At 49.9% G+C, this 15,760-nt stretch overlaps 1 protein-coding gene across 1 annotated transcript in view; it reads right to left on the reverse strand.

Moving 5' to 3' along the window:
• EHD2 (EH domain containing 2) overlaps positions 1–15,760 on the reverse strand; it is a 67,138-nt gene that overhangs the window by 14,347 nt on the left and 37,031 nt on the right. The window lies entirely within an intron of this gene.

Below are 15,760 nucleotides of genomic sequence, written 5' to 3' on the forward strand. Positions count from 1 at the left end.
ACTGCTTCACGGCTCCTGGTACAAGGCAGTGCTAGTGCCAGTAGTTGTACAGTTAAAGAAGAAGAAGGAAGAAGAAGAAGAAGAACAAGGAAGAAGAAGAAGGAAGAAGAAGAAGAAGGAAGAAGAAGAAGAAGAAGGAAGAAGAAGAAGAAGAAAGAAGAAGAAGAAGAAGAAGAAGAAGAAGAAGAAGAAGAACAAGGAAGAACAAGGAAGAAGAAGAAGGAGGAGGAGGAGGAGGAAGAAGAAGAAGAAGAAGAAGGAAGAAGAAGAAGAAGGAAGAAGAAGAAGAAGGAAGAAGAAGAAGGAGGAGGAGGAGGAGGAAGAAGAAGAAGAAGAAGAAGAAGAAGAAGAAGAACAAGGAAGAACAAGGAAGAAGAAGAAGAAGAAGAAGAAGAAGAAGAAGAGTTTGGATTTATATCCCCCCTTTCTCTCCTGCAGGAGACTCAAAGGGGCTTACAATCTCCTTGCCCTTCCCCCCTCACAACAAACACCCTGGGAGGTAGGTGGGGCTGAGAGAGCTCCGAGAAGCTGTGACTAGCCCAAGGTCACCCAGCGTGTGTGGGAGTGCCCAGGCTAATCTGAATTCCCCAGATAAGCCTCCACAGCTCAGGTGGCAGAGCAGGGAATCAAACCCGGTTCCTCCAGATTAGATACACGAGCTCTTAACCTCCTACGCCACTGGCTGCAAGTCTATCGTCGCGTGTGAAACCTGTGGTACTAAACCACTTGGAAACAGGCAAATCAAGGCAACTGAGGAGAGCTCTGGTTCCAAGGACTGAAGAAGGCTGTGTGTCGTTGAGTGAAATTTTGGGTCTTAGAGGCTGTTTTTCCACAAGTCATTTACAATATTTGTCAAACATTTTGGAAACGTTTTAAAAGTAATCATTTTTGTGGTTTTGTCCGCATGGCCCAGAACAATAAAGTGTTTCGGTTGAAAATGTTTTTTTTTAAACACACGCACACAACTATCTTCAAAGCTACAGAGACTCGGTATCTGAAAGCTTGCTGATCTGGACATCTTACCAACACAGAATCGAATGTACCTCACAACAAAACAAAAAATTTAAAAGGAAAAATGGCACATTAGTGTAATCAGCAGGCAAAATGAGTTTATTAGTGGACATCAATGAGGGAAATCACAATGCCAGGAAACAGAATGTCTGTAGGAAGCTTCAGTAAATGGTATGGTATGGTATGGTAATTTAATTTCTATACCGCCCTCCCCCAAAGGGCTCAGGGCGGTGTACAACACACATAATACAAACAACCATAATACATCACACCTAACTCAGCAAACTTTAAGTTTCAGTAATTTAGTTGCTTAATTTGCAGGTCCACCTGTCTCACTGAGATTCAAGGTACATTATTCAGCAGAAGTCGTGCAATCAGTAAGATGACACACCTAATAAGCAATGTAATAGGACTAGGATTACAAAAGTCTGAAACAAAGGATGAAGTTTTAGGCGTTATATGTTAAATTTAAACAATGCAGAAAGCATAAGAATATAAATCGAAAATATGGACAGCAAGATAAATACAGCAAACAGATCATACCACAACTAGAATGCAGCCCTTTCCCTTTATAAAAGTGAATTTCTGAACCACTGCACAGAGGATCACTGAAGCAGGAGGAAATGCCAGGCGACAGAGGAAGGAAAGTGAGAGCTTCAAAAGCGGGTGGGGAAAATTAAAATGTTTCCCGATCTCCGCACAGCAAGCAGGATATGTTCTGAAAACATTTTGGGGGAAAAAAGATAGCCAGTTTAAGCAGATCCAAATAAAAGCGCTTTGAGTGGGAAATAAAAAACATTCCCAAAAAACATTTTGGGTAAGCTTAAAAGTTAAGGCGGACACTCCTGCAGGAAACGTTACATTATTTTCCTGCCCGTGGGGCTTAAAAACATTTTTTTTATTTGTGCTGTGCAGAAAAACTGCCAGAGTTAAGGCACTGATCCAAAAACTCCCCAAGAGTTTTGCTGCAGCCTGAACATCGTGTGTAGCTTCCTGCTTTCTCTGCCTGTTCAGAACGGCCAAAACAGACGTAGCCGAGCATCTGAAGGACCAGAAGATACTGTGGTGGGGAGGGGGGCATTCATCTCGGTCCGGACAGGCTACTGTCAGCATAATGTCGGACAGGCTGCATCAGCATAGGTCGGACGAGGCTACTGTCGAAAGCTCTGCCGCCCTGAGAGCTGTGGAGGTGCTTATCATTCAGAATTCAGGTGTATTAGCTCCTCGTGCACTCCACCACACACGCCAGCTGGGTGACAGGCTTGGATAGTCACAGGCTTCTACCTAGAGCTCTCTGTGCCCCACCGACCTCCTGGGGTGTTTTACGTTGGTGAAGGGGGGGGGGAAGGGCAGAGGATTGTCAGCCCCTTTGAGGTCTCCCCTGCAGGGAGAGAAAGGGGGATATATAAATCCAAACTCTTCTTCTTTGCTTCTAACGTTGATCGCCATTCATACTCTAAGAATCCGGTCCCAATGGGCAGAACTTTGCACGTTCCACAGGAGAGCTTAGTTTTTACTGCATCCCTTTATTGCATTGTTATCCTTGTTTTCTATTGTGTTTTTCTTAATTTTTTTTTTTGTAATCCGGTTTTTATTGCATTTGTATGCACCGTATGTATTAAGAACTGTTTTTTAATTCGAATTTCAGCATTTCAATAAGCCTTTATTGGCATTTACACGCGATAGTATAAAAAATACAGTTCCAGCTAACAAAGTGAATAGAAAAAAACCAAGGCGTTTGTCATACATTCAGTTTACAAACTTCTGACAAAAAACTTTGCCACTATAAGTGAGGCAACAATGAAAATCCTGAAAGCAATTTAAAAGCTGCAGAACTACTTTATCTGTTTCCAGTATAATCAATCACCCAGGGTCTATAGCTTGGGATAGCCTTAGGCTGGATCGGAGTTCTTAACGGTATAATAATGCAATTCAGAAGGAGAATGTGTGGGATGGAATCAACAGCTGTCCACATATGCTACAGGGTACAAGAACCTCTTATCGCTTGGAAGACCTTTAAGTCTTCCCCTCTAATGTAGCTGAGATAATGGCATGGATGTTAGAAATCCTAGCCAGCATATAGGCTCTTCTGTAATTAAGGGATTTCCAGTGGCTGTAATATAATAGGCTGGGTATCCCTGCGTGAAAGGAATTGACATATTTGTTGGTGAACAAGATTTATTTGCCAAGCTCTGCAGTTGTTGATAGTCCATTGCTAACAGCCTCTCTTTAATGAGGGCAAAAGTTTCATTATACAGTTTTATTGCAATTCTTTTTTAAAACAACAACAACAACAACAACACTGTAATCCACCCGGAGTCTCAGCGAGAAAAAGAAATTTAGGAATGCCTGTTCTACCATGAAAGCATGGGCTGGTCACATCTCTGTCACAGTTGTTGAAAAGATAAAATAGGGAAGGAAGAAAAGTTGTAGGTCACTTTGGCTCCGAACTGGGGAGAACAGGGGGGTATAAATGTTCCCAATGTTTCAATAAAAAGAGGAAAGGTCTTGGTACTACTAGCACATGCCAAATAAACCCACCTTGTTTTCTTACCTGTTCTTACCAAACATGCACCATTTTCTTAACTTGTACCAGTTTCAGACAGTATAAAGACATCTGTGCTAGCGGATTGATTGTATCTTGAAAAATTAAGCCACTGTGTCAGAACTGGGAGGCCCGGCGTTGCGCTGATTTGCCTCTCCGACTGTCGGTACACAAGAACACGACTTATCCTGAGTCACGCCCTTGGCCCACCAAAGTCAATATTGGCCCCTTCTGCACGACCAAAATAAAATGTTTTGAGGCAGGAAATAAAACGTTTCCTCTGGTTCCCCCCCCCCCAAAAAAACCCGTTTTATTTCCAGCCTCAAAACGTTTTAAATGGATCCTCTATTTTAGCGATTCTTTTGTTGAAACGTTTTCGAAACGTTTTGCCCTGCTGCGCGTATCTCCTTAAAACATTCTCCACGCCTTTGTGCAATCCCCAGACTTCCTCCTTGGCGCCATTTTCTCAGCTCACTGCCAGCTCGCCTGTTCATTTTTGTCATTTTAAAAAACAATTTGGGAGGTCGAATCTTCGAAGCCTCGTGCCCGCAACCTACAAGAATCGCAGCACAAGGCTTTGGAGCAGCCTAGGATCAGTTGTGTAGCTCCCACGGGGGTGTGTGTGCGCGACGCCCTGGGTGCCCCACAGTGCAGGAGTGTGGCTGGGGGATTCCGGGGGCATGGTGGGGGTATTCCGGGGCGTTCCGGGGCAGGGGTGGGCGGCGGCGCAGCACTGGCAGAGGACCTTCGCATCACCTCTTACCAGTAGTGGCGTAGTGGTTAAGAGCAGGTGCATTCTAATCTGGGGGAACCGGGTTTGATTCCCAGCTCTGCCGCTTGAGCTGCGGAGGCTTATCTGGGGAATTCAGATTAGCCTGTCCACTCCCAAACACGTCAGCTGGGTGACCTTGGGCTAGTCACAGCTTCTCGGAGCTCTCTCAGCCTCACCTACCTCGCAGAGTGTTTGTTGTGAGGGGGGAAGGGCAAGGAGATTGTCAGTCTCCTGCAGGAGAGAAAGTGGGGATATAAATGCAACTCTTCTTCTTCTTTAAGGTGAAGATTCCAAGGACTGAATCTGGGGCTGTTCGCTTGCCAAGCAGAGACTCTACCACTGGGACGCGGCCCCTCCCCAGTAGACCAGCATTTGTTTAGCACCCCCAAAGATGTGTGCTCAAGGATTCTTTGGAAAAGCCTGTGCTAGAGCTGATAAGGGCTAGGACATTCCAGAGGCATCGCCACTAATGGAAGCACAGGGCTGTCCTGGAGCCCAGACCAAGTAGGCAAAGGGCAAACGAGGAACTAAGTGGGCAATCTTGCGTATGCAGAGAGAGGATGTCTGCCCTCTGTTCCAGGAACTGTTTGAGAAGTATGTACATTTTAGAGCACAAGGGACACTTGCGATTTCAATCCAGGGAAAAGAGCCCTGTGCCCCAGGAATCAAAATTCTGATGAAGAGAAGGAGAGTTTGGATTTATATCCCCCCTTTCTCTCCTGCAGGAGACTCAAAGGGGCTGACAATCTCCTTGCCCTTCCCCCCTCACAACAAACACCCTGTGAGGTGGGTGGGGCTGAGAGAGCTCCGAGAAGCTGTGACTAGCCCAAGGTCACCCAGCTGGCGTGTGTGGGAGTGCACAGGCTAATCTGAATTCCCCCAGATAAACCTCCACAGCTCAGGCGGCAGAGCTGGGAATCAAACCCGGTTCCTCCAGATTAGATACACGAGCTCTTAACCTCCTAAGCCACTGCTGCTCCACTGCTGCAACTCCCTACAGCCACTGCTGTCTCCACTGCTGCAAAGGAGCTTTCACAATCTCCTTGCCAGCCCTTCCCCTGGGCACAACAAACACCCTGTGAGGTGGGGTGGAGACTGAGAGAAGCTCTGAAGAAGCTGTGACTAGCCCAAGGTCACCCAGCTGTGTGGTGCGAGACGTGGGGAGTGCACAGGCTAATCTGAATTCCCCCAGATAAGCCTCCACAGCTCAGGCGGCAGAGCTGGGAATCAAACCCGGTTCCTCCAGATTAGATACACGAGCTCTTAACCTCCTACGCCACTGCTGCTCCACTGCTGCTCCTACGCCACTGCTGCTCCACTGCTGCAAAGGGGCTGACAATCTCCTTGCCCTTCCCCCCTCACAACAAACACCCTGTGAGGTAGGTGGGAGGCTGAGAGAGTCTCAGAAGAACTGTGACTAGCCCAAGGTCACCCAGCTGGTGTGTGGGGAGGTGCACGAGGCTAATCTGAATCCCCCAGAGAAGCCTCCCACAGCTCAGGGCGTAGTAGAAGCGGCGGGGGAATCAAACCCGGTTCCTCCAGATTAGATACACGAGCTCTTAACCTCCTACGCCACTGCTGCTCCACTGCTGCTCCTACGCCACTGCTGCTCCACTGCTGCAAAGGAGCTTACAATCTCCTTGCCCTTCCCCCCTCACAACAAACACCCTGTGAGGTAGGTGGGACTGAGAGAGCTCCGAGAAGCTGTGACTAGCCCAAGGTCACCCAGCTGGCGTGTGTGGGAGTGCACAGGAAGGCTAATCTGAATCCCCCCCAGGAGAAGCCTCTCCACAGCTCAGGCTGGCAGAGCTGAGGGAATCAAAACCCGTTCCTCCAGATTAGATACACGAGCTCTTAACCTCCCACGCCACTGTTGCTCCACTGCTGCTCACTAATAATTGCTGCTCCCACTGCTGCAAAGGGAGCTTACAATCTCTTGGCCCTTCCCCTCACAACAAACACCCCTGCAGAGGTGGGTGGGACTGAGAGAGCTCTGAGAAGCTGTGACTAGCCCAAGGTCACCCAGCTGGCGTGTGTGGGAGTGTACAGGCTAATCTGGAATCCCCCCCAGAGAAGCTCTCACAGCTCAGGCGGCAGACGAGGGAATCAAACCCGGTTCCTCAAGATTAGATACACGAAGCTCTTAACCTCCTACTTCACTGTTGCCCACTGCTGCTCCTAAGCCACTGTCTGCTCCACTGCTGCAAAGGAGCTTACAATCTCCTTGCCCTTCCCCTCACAACGAAACACCCGTGAGGTGGGCGGGAATCTTGAGAGAGCTCTGAGAAGCTGGCTGACCCCTAGCCCAAGGTCACCCAGCTGGCGTGCGGTGTGGGAGTGCACAGGCTAATCTCCAACCCAGAGAAGCCTCCACATGCCTGTGGGCGGCAGAAGCCGGGAAGTCAAACCCGTTCCTCCCAGATTAGATACACGAGCTCTTAAGCCTCCTATCGCGCTACTGTTGCTCCACTGCTGGCTCCTACAGCTACCGTTGCTCCACTGCTGCAAAGGAGCTTACAATCTCCTTGCCCTTCCCCCCTCACAACAAACACCCTGTGAGGTAGGTGAGGCTGAGAGAGCTCAGAAGAACTGTGACTAGCCCAAGGTCACCCAGCTGGCGTGCAGTGTGGGAGTGCACAGGCTAATCTGGGAATCCCCCCAGATAAGCCTTCTGATAACTCCAAGTGGCAGAGCTGGGACTCAAAACCCGGGTTCCTCCAGATCCAGAATCGCACCTGCTCTTAGCCACTGCTCGCCTAGCCACTATGCCACTGCTGCTCCCCTGGATGCAGAAATTGGTCTCCCTTGAGGCGTGTCGAGGTAGAACCAGATGTCGCGTATGGCGCCCGGACTGTTCGATGCAACTAGACTTGGAGTGGTGCAGATGGGATTTCTTTTATTGAGAGAAACAGCTTCATTTGGGCTTCTATTACCAGAACTTAAGTTAGGTGTCTTCCATTATACCCCTCTCCCTGCCCCTCCACGTCACAAAAAAACACGCCCTTGGTACCAGTCTCCATAGAGCTGTGGTGGCGAACCTATGGCACTTCAGATATTCCAGATATGCCTCCCTTTTTTTTTTTGGGGGGGGGGGGGGAGGGAATTCTAAAACTAGAATGCTGGACGCCACTCATATTTTCATCTCACTGAGATTTATTGTACAATTCTTAGAATCTTTTAGTTTGGGGACTCTTTCGTTTGGAGGAGGAGAGACGGCTGAGGGGGGATATGATTGAAGTCTATAAAAAATTATGCTTGTGGTAGAGTAATGCTGACAGAGAGAAATTTTTCTCTCTTTCTCACAATAATTAGAACCAGGGGCATTCATTGAAAATCCTGGGGGGGAAGAATTAGGACTAATAAAAGGAAACACTTCTTCATGAATGCGTGTGATTGAGGGTGTTTTGGAATATGCTGCCAGCCAGGAAAATGGTGGCCACTAACCTGATAGTAACTTTTCAAAGGGGCTTGGACAGATTTATGGAGGAGAAGTCGATTTATGGCTACCAATCTTGATCCTCTTTGATCTGAGATTGCAAATGCCTTAACAGTCCAGGGTGGCTCGGGAGCAATGTTTCGAGAAGTTGCCACTTGCTTTCACCTCCTGCGTATGTGAGCCCCCCAAAGGCACCTGGTGGGCCACTGCGAGTAGCAGAGTGCTGGACTAGATGGACTCTGGTCTGATCCAGCAGGCTTGTTCTTATGTTCTTATGTTCTTAATCAATTTTTATGGTTTTTATCGCTGCTTTTAAATGTTTTAACTATCTTATATTGTTACTCCTACATGTTGTACACCGCCCAGAGCCCTCCGGGGATGCGGCGGTATAAAAGCCTAATAAAATAAATAAATAAATGAATATTTATTCATGGACTACAATTCCATGATTTTTTTGGGAATTGTAGTCCATGAACAACTGGAGTGCCATAGGTTTGCCACCACTGCCATAGAGGGAACGGTAGCCCTCCAGTCTCACGGGAAGGAGACAGCAGGGCCTTCACTAGGTCAAAACAGCTGCACCCCCAAGAGCTCTGAAGTGCAAAACCCCAGCAGGTGTTTAACAAGCGGATTAGGCCTTGCCTGGAAAAACAAAACCTAGAAACAAAGAACAAATAGCAGTCCCAGGCAGGGAGGAAGCAGGGAGGAAGCAGCAGTGGCGTGAGCACCAAGGGGACAGGGAGGGATGCACCGCCTGTATGCAGGCGCGGTGTCAAAAAAAAGGGCTGCTCTTAAGGGCAGGGGCTCAGGGTACATGCGTGCTCCGGACACAGTTCCCCCTCACTCTGGCCCTGGGAAGCAGTCTATGGGGAGAGGCTCCCATATCCCGCCCCCCAGGGAGAGGCATGGTGCAGGATGCGGCCAAGAACTCTGGACAGATCATGAAACCAGGGTGACTCGCAGAGGTGTTTTGTAGAGAAGTCGGGCTCTGGGTTGTCTGCTCTGGGTTGGGAAATTCTTAAAGCTTTGAGAAAGGAGCCTGCAGAGAGGGTTTGAAGAGGAGGAGGGCACCAGGAGAGTCCAATGCCACAACCCCCCCCCCCCCAAGCAGCCTTTTTCTCCAGGAGTACTGATCTCTGTCGTCTGAAGGTCAGTTGTAATTCCAGAGCAGGGGTCTGCAACCTGCAACCTGTATTCACAGAATCGTAGAATCGTAGAGTTGGAAGAGACCCCCAAGGGCCATCCAGTCCAACCCCTTACAATTTGAATTTTATGTCATTGCATCCCACCCCGGATTGCCTTTGACTGGCCATGCTGGCCATGCTGGCTAAGGCTGATGGGGTTTATAGTCCATGAACATCTGGAGAGCCGCAGGTTGCAGACCCCTGTTCCAGAGGATCTCCAAGCCCCTCGTGCAGGCTGGCAACCCCGATTCAAATGTGCCCACAACTGTGATTAAATAATATTGAAAAAAACTATTGCAGTTGGAGTTACCACGACCTCTTAAAGAACTGACATTTTAGATGTGTCCGTTCATTTATGGGTATGCACGTAAGCAAGCTTGTTTTCCGCTGCTCCAGAGACGAGGATGCAGAGTAATGGATTCAAACTACAGGAGAAGAGATTCCACTTAAACGCTAGGAGGAACTTCCTGACGGCCAGGGCTGTTTGTCAGTGGAGGGTGGTGGAGGGTGGTGAAGTCTCCTTCTTCGGAGGTTTTCAAAGGCTGGATGGCCATCTGTTGGGAATGCTTTGATTGTGTGTCTTCCTGCATGGTACCGGGGTTGGACTGGATGGCCCTTGGGGGTCTCTTCCAACTCTATGGCTCATTCCGCACATGCAGAATAATGCCCTTTCAAACTGCTTTCAATGTTCTTTTGAAGCTGTAAAGTGGAATGGCAAAATCCAATTTTGCAAAACAGTTGTGAAAGTGGTTTGAAAACGCATTATTTTGCGTCTGCGGAAGGGGCCTAAGATTCTATGATTCTATGAATACAGGAAGGTCTTTGGAAACAGGAGGGTCAAAGGCAGTCCGGGGTGGGATGCAATTACATAAAATTCAAATTGTAAGGGGTTGGACTTGATGGCCCTTGGGGGTCTCTTTCAGCTCTACGATTCTATGAGTCCGTGTTTAAAAGAAGCAAAGGATTTGGACTGGGGACGTATCAGGGTTTTTTGATGTTACGATTTGCCCCCCCCCCCCCCCCATCACGAAGCTCGCCAAGTAATCTATATATATATAAAAAGCAAACAGTGACTTTGTTAGTCACTCCCTAACACCGAAACGACTGGACGGATCACCCCCCAATTTTCACATGATGTTCCTCCCCCTGTTATGGCAGGTAATGGAAGGATCTTCAAATCGCTAAAAGTCTGATATACCCTGAGCCAGAAGAAAACTTTATCTTTCCTGGCTACTATCTGGCTTACATGAAGCTGCCTCTGGTTTAACTGTCACCCTTAGAATGTCTGTGCAGCCTGTCTGTCTGTGGCCTGAGGGCCTAGAACAGGGGTAGGGAACCTGCGGCTCTCCAGATGTTCAGGAACTACAATTCCCATCAGCCCCTATCAGCATGGCCAATTGGGGCTGATGGGAATTGTAGTTCCTGAACATCTGGAGAGCCGCAGGTTCCCTACCCCTGGCCTAGAATGTTCATGCAGATGGGCAGAGATGAGCAGTGGAAACAGTAAATAGGTAATACTGTTAGGTAATACTAGTGGAAGTGAAACACATACACACTTCTGTCCGTAGTGTGAGACGCCATAAGGGGTTCCCCCCCCCCCACACGCAGGTAACTTTCACTCTCTGTGCCTCACCCACTGCTACCACACAACACATCCAGCTCATCCTCACACACCTCTCACTCCTGCCCCCTCCCTCACATCCAACCACTTCCTCACCCATATTCACCACAGCTCTCTTTTACTAAAAGCGAGGCTGGAGTTTGCCTTTTCTTCTAAGAAAATCCACTGGGCATGTGAACCAACACTACTGGCTCCGCTTCTTTTGCACATGGCCCTTTAAGAACCCAGAGAGCTTTTCTCGATCTGAGCGCCCCACCCCCCTGCCTCTGCTGCCTGACTGGGATAGCCTGCTTGCCCCAGTTCTGCCTTACCCAAGCCAGGACTGTGCGTGTCAACCAGCCTCATGGACAGCGGGATTCGCACTCTGGACAGTTCCATTGTGGAATGGGAAGGGTTACCTTATACTAAAAACACAAGGCACCACCATATAACGATGTGCATTGAAAAGGGAAAGAGGGATTCCATTTGACCACCCCAAAAGGCTATGCTGGGGATCATTGGACCTGCATGGACATCTGTGTGGGTTGCGGACTGTGATGAGAAGGACAATTGCCACAGCAACGCGTGGCTGGGCCCCGCTAGTTAAAAATAAAAAAGCACGCTTCGCAAGTAGCATTTTTACGGCTCCCCGCCCCAGCCTGGACACCCCCTTTCTGCCTGCCGAGAGCAGATCCCCACCCCCCGCTCTGCATTCCCTACCCCGGCCTCCACCCTCTCCTTCCCTCGTCAAATCTAAACAAGACTGGGAGCTTTCTTAGCCGTTGGAGGCCCGCCACCAGCACGGTTCCTCCAGCCCGCCGCCTCCCTCTCGGCAGGCCAAGTTCACAAAGGCCCGTTCCACAGCACCAAAAAAGGAAATCGAGTCGTTCCATAGGAAAGACTGAGCCGTGGGGCCCCATTGTTCTGACAGACTGAAGAAAAATAATATTTGTGGGTGAGGGAGGGGGGTAGAATCTAAATAAGAGCGGGAGGGGGCTGGCCACACACTCTTTATCACGGTCAGCCACAGAGCCTCACGCACGGGAAGGGGGGGCCCCGCCAAGGGTCACCCGAATGACGGCCCCCGCTTTCCTCTGGAACACTCAGCTTCGGATTTGGGGTCACGAGATCGAGATTCTCCGCAGATAGGACAAAGAGGCTGTTCTCTGCTCTCGCTCTGGCCCGGGATGGAGACAGAAATAGGGATCGGCTGGAATTTGAAGGAGGGTGCGCCGGGGCTCGACCCCAGAGCCTGTTTGGAAGGCGAGGGCTCAGACCCACCCAGAGGGGGGATCCAGCAGGTTCTCACCAGTTCCCGAGAGTGGGTTGCTAATGATTTGTGTGTGCCGAGAGGGGGTTACTAATTGGGTCCGCTTTTCCACCTCCACGCCCTCGCCTCCCCGAGAGGCATCCTGCCTTTGAACGTGAAGGTTCCAGATAGCAATTGTGACTAATAATGTAACTCCCTGAACCGGGTTAATCCCTTCCAGGTACGGCAATTCATGGATTCTCAGCCTTTCGTACCTTTTATCTCACCAGTCTCTATCAAAGAACCTGTGTGTTTCACCATTGTTGTGCTCAGATTTGTGAGTTGGGGCATTTTTTATAATGTGATGATGATTTTCTCCCAATACTAGAACCAGGGGGCATTCATTGAAAATGCTGGGGGGAAGAATTAGGACTAATAAAAGGAAACACTTCTTCACGCAACGTGTGATTGGTGTTTGGAATATGCTGCCACAGGAGGTGGTGATGGCCACTAACCTGGATAGCTTTAAAAGGGGCTTGGACAGATTTATTTAGGAGAAGTCAATTTATGGCTACCAATCTTGATCCTCCTTGATCTCAGATTGCAAATGCCTTAGTAGACCAGGTGCTCAGGAGCAGCAGCAGCAGAAGGCCATTGCTTTCACATTCTGCATGTGAGCTCCCAAAGACACCTGGTGGGCCACTGCGAGTAGCAGAGTGCTGGACTAGATGGACTCTGGTCTGATCCAGCAGGCTAGTTCTTATGTTCTTATGTTCTTATTTAGAAATGACCTGGTGCAAAAAAAATTTGGGGGTCATAGTGGGGTGGCTGCCCATGGGGGAGGCATCCAACTCAGGTTTTGCCCAGGGCTCAGGTTTGCCTAGGTACACCTCTTCCCCCTTTGCTGAGGGGTGTCTGGCGAGGGAACCTGTTACTAAATTTTTTGGATCCCACCACTGGACCCACCTGAAGAGAACGATATTGCAGAGATAATGAGAACGCTTGCGAATTCATGCTCAGTGCTTTCTACCCGTTGCTGAGGACATAAGCCAGCACGGGGTTGTTAGCTTTGGGCTGGGAAAGTCCTGCAGATTTGGGGACAGATCCTGTCAACGCCAGGGTTTCAAGAGGGATAGACCTCAGCAGAATATAACGCCACACAGCCTGCCTTCTAACGCAGCCTTTTTCTCCAAGGCAGGGGCCTGCAACCTGCGGCTCTCCAGATGTCCATGGACTACAATTCCCATCAGCCCCTGCCAGCATGGCCATGGGATTTGTAGTCCATGGACATCTGGAGAGCCGCAGGTTGCAGGCCCCTGTTCCAGGGGAACTGAATTTCTGTTGTATCGTCGAAGGCTTTCATGGCCGGATTCAACTGGGTCTGGTGGGTCTTCCGGGCTGTGTGGCCGTGGTCTGGTGGATCTCGTTCCTAACGTTTCGCCTGCATCTGTGGCTGGCATCTTCAGAGGTGTATCACAGAGGTGATTTTGGTGATTTTGTCACGTGATTTTTGCCTTAGTTCCTCTCAGCAGTAGCGCGCAGAACTTGAAGCAGTCTAGCAGGGGGTGCACCGGCGTGCATGGCAGTCTGCGCCTGCGTGCATTCGTTTCCCGCCCAAGGACCGGCGCAGCGGCTGCGTCCTTGCCACAGCCCCGCCCAGGAACGACCCCACCCCCGGAATGCCCGGCCATGCCCCTGTCGTGCCCCGCCCAGCCCCATTGGCGCTACGCCACAGTTTGAATCCCGCCACCATGGGAACCTGTTACTAAAATTTTCGGATCCCACCACCGCAGGTACCCCACAAGCTGTGGAGACAGGCGAGAATTCTGTTTTGCTCATAAGATTCATGGGCCCCTATCTGAGATCTTGTGATATTCCCGTGCGCAAACATGCCAATAGGGGGTGGGCAAGGCTTTAAACGGCTGCACGAGCCCTTCCCTCGAACTAGCCTGGAGAGCAGACAATCAAAAGCTGAACTCACCCACATATCTGGAAGCTACCAGTAACTCAGCTTTGCGGTTAAAGGAGCTTGGCTTTCTTGCCAGCACCACACCCGCCCCGGGGGGGCCGTCAACCGCTCCAGAGGAGGTGGCGGTGGTGGATTTTGATCAGGGAAACCAGCATGGGGAAGATTTTAAAACTCTCCTTCTCCAGCTCCAGGTTTTGGATCCCCTAGAGCAGTGATGGCGAACCTTTTTGAGACCGAGTGCCCAAACTGCAACCTAAACCCCACTTATTTACCGCAAAGTGCCAACCCGGCAATTTAACCTGAATGCTGAGGTTTTAGTTTAGAAAAAACTGGTTGGCTCCCTTTTTTCCGCCCCACCCGCTCAAGCAGGGGCCAACCTGCTCTAGCCTCCAGCAAGTCCCATGCACACCGCTCTGTGCCTCTCTGTCTCCTCTGCACCACCCCGCCCCCCTCGGGCAGCAGCCACCTGGAGCACAGGCACCAGGCCAGCCAGCCGAGTCCTCCCTGCTCACCGCAGTGCGTGCATGTTGTGCTCAGGGCCCAGGCCAGCCTAGATATATGTGGGTGGGTGGGTGATTTTCTGCCCCCCACATGACGAACTCTGTGTGCGCGTGCCCACAGAAAGGGCTCTGAGTGCCACCTCTGGCACCTGTGCCATACGTTCGCCATCACTGCCCTAGAGATTTGGGGACAGAGAGGACGGGTACCTCTGTGGTATCCACTGGCAGAGAGGCTACCCTCCAAAGCATCATCCATTTGATCAAGGGGAACTGATCTCCATAGTCCAGACTTGAGCTGTAAGTCTGTGGGATCTCCAGCCCCAACCTGGAGGCTGGCATCCCTACAATCCAACACCCTAATCTGGGCAAGGTTTCTATAACCAGGGGTGTCCAACTCTGGCGCTTCAGATGTTCATGGACTACACTTCCCATCAGCCCCTGCTGGCATGGCTAATCAGCAGGGACTGATGGGAATTGTAGTCCACGAACATCTGAAGCGCCAGAGTTGGACATCCCTGTTCTATACTGATTATCTGGCAACCTGGGGCAGTCCCAACAGGTAACTAGGACAAGATTGTTCAGGGATGGCATGTTGCCAGTAACAGTTCTTTAAACATCAGGTGTTCAACAGATGCAGCAACCTCCCTTCTCATGTCTGGAACAGCTTTTACCTGAATTTGTGCTCGTCTCTCAGTTGTTAACAGCCCAGAAGTCTATAAAATTATGCATGGGGTAGAAAATGTTGACAGAGAGAAATTTCTCTCTCTTTCTCACAATACTAGAACCAGGGGGCATTCATTGAAAATGCTGGGGGGAAGAGTTAGGACTAATAAAAGGAAACACTTCTTCACGCAACGTGTGATTGGTGTTTGGAATATGCTGCCAAAGGAGGTGGTGTTGGCCACTAACCTGGATAGCTTTCAAAGGGCTTGGACAGATTTATGGAGGAGAAGTCGATCTATGGCTACCAATCTTGATCCTCCTTGATCTGAGATTGCAAATGCCTTAGCAGACCAGGTGCTCGGGAGCAGCAGCAGCAGAAGGCCCTTGCTTTCATATCCTGCACGTGAGTTCCCAAAGGCACCTGGTGGGCCACTGCGAGTAGCAGAGAGCTGGACTAGATGGACTCTGGTCTGATCCAGCAGGCTACTTCTTATGTTCTTAGAAGTCCAGATTTCGAAATCTGCTTGTTGCTTGTTAAGAGTTTTTGAGCGAATGTTACAACAGTAGCTAATTCTCGAGATGGAAGAGCAGTAATTCACCACAGTGGGCAAGATGCTGTCTCTGGCATGTGCCAACTTGAGGCAGGAATTTCCTCTTCTTTGGAAACCCCCATGGCTCTGTGGTGGCAAGCAGGAGAGGGGGGCAAAGAGTGGGGCAGGCCCAGGCGGGCAAAAACACGGCAACCCTCCACAAGAGAGACAGCAAAAGAAAAGTCTTCTTCACATAATTGCTCACCAAATGCTTTGCCGTCTCCTTGTTTTCCGCCGTGTG

This window comes from Sphaerodactylus townsendi, linkage group LG06, assembly GCF_021028975.2.
Source record: "Sphaerodactylus townsendi isolate TG3544 linkage group LG06, MPM_Stown_v2.3, whole genome shotgun sequence".
NCBI lineage: Eukaryota > Metazoa > Chordata > Lepidosauria > Squamata > Sphaerodactylidae > Sphaerodactylus > Sphaerodactylus townsendi.